Genomic DNA, 6,758 nt, shown 5'->3' with positions numbered 1-6,758 from the left:
ACTCTCTCCACGCATCAGTACAACACACACTCACTCTCTCACACACTCACTCTCTCCAAGCATCAGTACAACACCCACTCACTCTCTCACACACTCACTCTCTCAGACACTCACTCTCTCACACACTCACTCTCTCAGTCACTCACTCTCTCACCCACTCACTCTCTCACCCACTCACTCTCTCACACACTCACGCTCTCACACACTCACTCTCTCACACACTCACTCTCTCCAAGCACGAGTACATCACACACTCACTCTCTCACACACTCACTCTCTCACACACTCACTCTCTCTCCACGCACGAGTACATCACACACTCACTCTCTATACCTCACATACTGGCAAATAGGGCTGCGACAACTAATCCATTAATCCATTAGTCGTCAACCATTAATTTAATAACCAACTAATTTGGTTGTCGATTAATTGTTTTTTGTCAAGGAAAATACCTAAAAGTTCTCTAATTGTAGTCTTGAATATTTTCATCTTTACTTACTTTTTTATGACTGTAAACTAAACAAATCAAGGCATTTGAGGACATAATTGTTTGCACCATGTCTGGACGTTCCATTGATCAAACAATACTTGACTAATGAAGAAAAGAATGGCCTGATTGATCAGGTATTACAGTGATAATCAGTAAAGAATGGCCTGATTGATCAGGTATTACAGTGATAATCAGTAAAGAATGGCCTGATTGATCAGGTATTACATTGATAATCAGTAAAGAGTGGCCTGATTGATCAGGTATTACAGTGATAATCAGTAAAGAATGGCCTGATTGATCAGGTATTACAGTGATAATCAGTAAAGAATGGCCTGATTGATCAGGTATTACAGTGATAATCAGTAAAGAGTGGCCTGATTGATCAGGTATTACAGTGATAATCAGTTACAACCCTGCTGGTGATGAGGTGTGTGTGTGTGTCTCTATGTGAGTGTATTTGTCTCTGTAAATCTGTGTGTATGGGAGAGAGAGAGGGAATCTGTGAGTGTGTGTGTGTGTGTGAGTGAGTGAGTGTGAGATTGTGCTGAGTCATGTGGGTGTGTGTGATGAGAGTGGTTCTGACAGCAGACTGATCTCTCTATTGTCTGCTATGTCTGCTTGCTGCGGTCAGACAGAACTAACTCTAGTGGGGGGTCCGGCCCCAACCATATGCAGACCCACGGGGGTGTTGGGGGGGCCAGGGCCCAACCATATGCAGACCCACGGGGGTGTTGGGGCAGAGGGGTGGGGCAAATCAGGGCAAATCTAGAGCTACTGAAGCCTGGCGAGGGGCATCAGGGCAAACATAGCCAACTCCACAGGGGGGCAGGAAGGGGGGCAAACAGGAGTGAAGGAAGGGGGGCCTCAGACAATAGTGTCACTGAGAGGACAGTGTGTGTGTGTGTGTGTGTGTGTTTGGGGGGGGGGTTAGAGTGAGGAAGGTCCGGTCGGTGGGGTGGGGGGGTAGGTCAGGCCAGTGTGGGGGGGTGAGTGAGGATGGTCTGATCGGTGGGGGGGGGGGGGGGGTGCCAGTAAAGCATCTTGAGGGTAGAACAGCTGCATTAGCTCATCCAATCAGCACGCAGCAATCAGTCTCAGTCATTGTAGTCATTTTGATTTTATATGATAACAATTTTATGCATCATGTATTATAAATGTGTCATAAGGTTTATTGATGCAACACTAACCTTTTATTAGACCATGTAAACAATTAATAGTAATAAACAGCAACCCTATTTATATTTAGTTATTTAACCATTTCTATTGAAAAAACAGACAAACATGTAAACAAAAAATAAACTAGCTAAAAAGATGACTGGACATAACTAGGTAGAGAACTGCACTGCTTACATCAGCCTTGCAAATAGGACCCCTGACAGAAGCCTAACCATAATGGACCTGTAGAGGCAGATGAGAGGCTACATCCATTAGCCGGTGAGAAATTGAGTGAAGATTTTTGTGTGTGTGTGTGTGTGTGTGTGTGTGTGTGTGTGTGTGTGTGTGTGTGTCTATAGTGAGTGTTTGAGTGACGATGTGTGTTTTAAGATGGTTGGGAAGAGATGCTTCCCTCATCAGACGTTGACCACACGCTCAAGCCCAGTCCATTAGAGCGGCTTTTGTTTAGTCAGCATTGACCCAGTTGTGCCCTCACTCAGCCGCCTCCGAGGGAGCAAAACCCAGGCGTTACGCAACCCCTCTCTGACACTCACTCACTCACACACACATGCACACACACACACACACGCACGCTAAAGCCTGCACAGCCACTGCATAGACTATTTATAACCTGCTCATTCAGGTTTGCATTAGCACACACACACGCACACACATATACACACACACACACACACACGCATACACACACACATATACACACACATATATATGATGAAAATCAGTCTGTTGCTCTCCTGCTCTCTATGTCTCTCTCCATCACATGCATTGTGCAGCCAGATGTATCTATGTATGCAGTCATTGCTCCCTCCATCCCTCCCTCTTTCTCCCTCTATCCATCTCTCTCCATCCCTCTCTTTCTCTGTCTCCCTCCATCCCTCTCTCTCTCCCTCCATCCCTCTCTTTCTCTGTCTCCCTCCATCCCTCTTTCTTTGTCTCCCTCCATCCCTCTCTCCCTCCATCCCTCTCTCTCTCCCTCATCCCTCTCTCTCTCTCTTCCTCCCTCTCTCTCCATCCCTCTCTTTCTCTGTCTCCCTCCATCCCTCTCTCTCATCCCTCTCTTTCTCTCTTCCTCCCTCTCACTCCCTCCATCCCTCTCTCCCTCCATCCCTCTCTCTCTCCCTCTCACTCCCTCCATCCCTCTCTCACTCCATCCCTCTCTCTCTCCCTCCCTCTATCTCTCTCCCTCCCTCTCTCTCTCCCTCATCCCTCTCTCTCTCTCTTCCTCCCTCTCTCTCCATCCCTCTCTTTCTCTGTCTCCCTCATCCCTCTCTCTCTCTCTTCCTCCCTCTCTCTCCATCCCTCTCTTTCTCTGTCTCCCTCCATCCCTCTCTCTCTCATCCCTCTCTTTCTCTCTCATCCCTCTCTCTCCCCCAGAGAGACACATGTTTCTGTTTCTCCCTGTGTCACTTGCATCAGCCCCTCCCCCTGTCTCTGGTCTGGTCATGTGCTTATTTGGGAGCGGAGCATTAGAGCTGACATCACTGTTAGAATCTGCCGTGTCACAATATGTTCTGGCCCTTGTGACTCTGTTTTCCCAGCCAATCAGCAGCAGGCTGCCGTTAACCCTTTGTTGTCTGTGTGCTTACAGGTGCCATAAGGGATGACAACTGTGAAGCTTCGGGAATGACTTTACACCATTGGAGAGACAGTGGAAACACACACACACACACATACACACACACATGCACGCACGTACACACACTCACACCTCTGTGACTGTTTAACTGAACATTTCAGCTGTAAATGAACTCACCACCTCCACCTCCTCTACAGTCTGGCAGAAGATATTGTAAACGCACACACACACACACACACACACACACACACACACACACACACACACACACAAATACACCCACAGCTCTAGTTGTGATCAGTGTTTGAATTGTGTGTGAAGTGCTGGCCGGGTATCGGTGCAGGAGCAGGAGGAGGAGGAGGAGGAAGATGCTGATAAGAATGACATGATGATGAAGAAGATGATGAAGCTGTGAAACAGAAACTGCAATGTGAATGTGGTGTGTGTGCACCACAGGACCTCTCCTCTGGTCAAAACACACAAGTGCCTTAGTCTGTCTGGACAAGAGAAAAGGGAAAGGTGTCCAGTGTTTGGATCTGCGTCTCATGCGGATGGGCCTCTGTTCTGCGTGTCCTGCGTCTCATGCGGATGGGCCTCTGTCCTGCGTGTCCTGCATCTCATGCGGATGGGCCTCTGTCCTGCGTGTCCTGCATCTAATGTGGATGGGTCTCTGTCCTGCATCTAATGCGGATGGGTCTCTGTCCTGCATCTAATGCGGATGGGTCTCTGTCCTGCTGACGCTCTCTGCACATGACTCATGACTCCGCCTGCAGCACCCAAAAGCCAAATTCAGCCCAAAAGTCATTAGTTTGCATCTTTATACCCATATCAATGATGATCCATGGCGGATCAATCATGTATCAATGATGATCGATGTATGTAAACAAATTTTTTTCCAGAAAAAAGCTACATTACTGATGTTGATTCAGCAAGTTGTAATAATGTTGAACATTGAGAAAGTATCCTTATTATTCCAGACAAGCCGGACACTTCTGTCTCTTGTACATAATGAACTGAATGATGTGATGGTGTGAACAAGGTCCGCCTGCCATATCTGAGTGAGTGAGTGAGTGAGTGAGTGAGTGAGTGAGTGAGTGAGTAAGTGAGTGAGTGAGTGAGTGAGTGAGTAGAGGAGAGCAGGGAGAGGAGGAGAGATTCAGGTTTATCTAGGCTTATTGGCCCTAATTCAGATGACAGGTCACTGCGGTCTGGGGAGGCTCTTCTGAGGTTTTGTACAGAATCTGTAAAATCTGTAGCATGGTGTGAACTCCCAGGAATACAGTCTGTATTGGGGGGGGGGGGGGTTCACTTTCATTTTGATGTCATTACCTGGTTCTGACTTTCAGTAATGTGTTACTATGGTGATGTTTTCTAAACACTTCTGTTTCTGTAGAAAACAATGTTTTTGGGATCAAAGTTCTGCTGGGGAGTTCCGAGGCTCATTGTGTGATGTCACTGGTTCTGACACATCAGCTTCTGATCTCCCTCTGAGGTCTGGGATGCTCTGAAATAGGAGAGAAACAAACACACACACACACAAACACCTGTGTCATACCCCACCTCACCCACCTTGACCTCACACTGCAGTGTCCACTCTCCAGCTTCCCGTACCCTTAAAACACTATACAGGTGCCCCCTCCGACCCACTCGACCGCGCCCCACGCCCGTCTGAGGCAGCAGGTAGACAGCTCTCCTAGAGCAGGGAATGCTGGGAGCAGAGGCAGTCCTGCAGTCTTCTGTTAGGGCCGGCTCTACTGGTCCACTGACCTGCAGTCTTCTGTTAGGGCCGGCTCTACTGGTCCACTGACCTGCAGTCTTCTGTTAGGGCCGGCTCTACTGGTCCACTGACCTGCAGTCTTCTGTTAGGGCCGGCTCTACTGGTCCACTGACCTGCAGTGTTCTGTTAGGGCCGGCTCTACTGGTCCACTGACCTGCAGTCTTCTGTTAGGGCCGGCTCTACTGGTCCACTGACCTGCAGTCTTCTGTTAGGGCCGGCTCTACTGGTCCACTGACCTGCAGTCTTCTGTTAGGGCCGGCTCTACTGGTCCACTGACCTGCAGTCTTCTGTTAGGGCCGGCTCTACTGGTCCACTGACCTGCAGTGTTCTGTTAGGGCCGGCTCTACTGGTCCACTGACCTGCAGTCTTCTGTTAGGGCCGGCTCTACTGGTCCACTGACCTGCAGTCTTCTGTTAGGGCCGGCTCTACTGGTCCACTGACCTGCAGTGTTCTGTTAGGGCCGGCTCTACTGGTCCACTGACCTGCAGTCTTCTGTTAGGGCCGGCTCTACTGGTCCACTGACCTGCAGTCTTCTGTTAGGGCCGGCTCTACTGGTCCACTGACCTGCAGTCTTCTGTTAGGGCCGGCTCTACTGGTCCACTGACCTGCAGTCTTCTGTTAGGGCCGGCTCTACTGGTCCACTGACCTGCAGTGTTCTGTTAGGGCCGGCTCTACTGGTCCACTGACCTGCAGTGTTGAGAGAGGCGTTGGGGGGGGTGTGTGTATGCCGAGCCGACGTTTCTACCTCACTTAGTCTCGTTTACCACACCTCTGCTGCGCTCACCTACTCCAAACAACACAATCTCTTCTCTAACCTCTACAAGGGACCAGTGTGATCTCACACACACACTTGTGCAGATAGTCATTAGTGGTGCTACCAGGTTTACCAGAATAACCAATCACCTCTGCCCATACTGTACCTCTCTCTCTGAACCAATGAAAACATCCGTAGTACCTCACCACCTGCTCTTGGAACCAATCAGATGCGCGGAGTACCTCACTGTCTTTCCTGTGAACCAATCAACGGTTGTTAACGGTGTTACTTTACCAGAGTGTGTCTCATTAGCTGTTTAAACTCTTTCCAATACACACCGAAGACATAACTCACACACGCCAAACACAAACACACACATACACAGTTGACATAGTTACTGTTGTTTCTATGCAGTCTTCCTCTCACATGGAGGGCCAGCTTCTCAGTACCCTTTAGAACCTGTTAGAACCCATTAGAAGCTTCTAGAACCTGGTAATGTCTATGGTTTGTCTGTTCTGGCTTGTTACTCAGGAGTAGCACATTTCACCTCAGAAGAGACAGACTGTGCCCACACCACAACACACACACACACTCACTCTATTTCTCACTTTCACTCTCAATGTCTTTTCCTTTTGATTGTGTGGTATGAAGCTGACTGGAGCCATTTGATGTTTAGGGAAGCATCACCCTTTCTGTAAATATTTAACTTGGTTTTGTTTTTCTAAAAATAAACAGAGAAAAGAAAACATTTTTTGTATTTGTGATGTTTTTTACTGACTCATGCAATCAGTTTAACAAGGATTACATTGTAGCATCAATACATAAGGTGTGAACTATACTTCAGCATGCCTGGGGGTCAGAGGTCGCGCAGCTGAGGGTGTGAGGTCAGGGGTCGCGCAGCTGAGGGTGTGTCAAGGGGGCAAGCAAATTCCCGGAAGTTGAACCACCCATGGAGCTGTAGTTATCAACTCTCTGCTAACCCCAT

General features: G+C 48.5%; 1 protein-coding gene across 1 annotated transcript in view; it reads left to right on the top strand.

Annotated features, from left to right (window-relative positions):
- stk35 (serine/threonine kinase 35) overlaps positions 1-6,521 on the top strand; it is a 14,780-nt gene extending 8,259 nt beyond the window's left edge. The window contains exon 3 of the mRNA XM_076276095.1: positions 3,255-6,521. The gene's annotated coding sequence lies outside the window, so the exon portion shown is untranslated. The remainder of the gene's footprint in view (positions 1-3,254) is intronic.
- The last annotated feature ends 237 nt before the right edge of the window (positions 6,522-6,758 follow it).

The sequence above is a fragment of the Alosa pseudoharengus genome, unplaced genomic scaffold (assembly GCF_046254945.1).
Source record: "Alosa pseudoharengus isolate Yale_2024_CS ecotype anadromous, Long Island Sound unplaced genomic scaffold, YU_APseudo_1.1 YU_APseudo_1.1_scf_9, whole genome shotgun sequence".
NCBI classification, from domain to species: domain Eukaryota; kingdom Metazoa; phylum Chordata; class Actinopteri; order Clupeiformes; family Clupeidae; genus Alosa; species Alosa pseudoharengus.
Note: the sequence above shows the minus strand (reverse complement) of the source record. Positions and strands in the feature narration are given on the sequence as shown.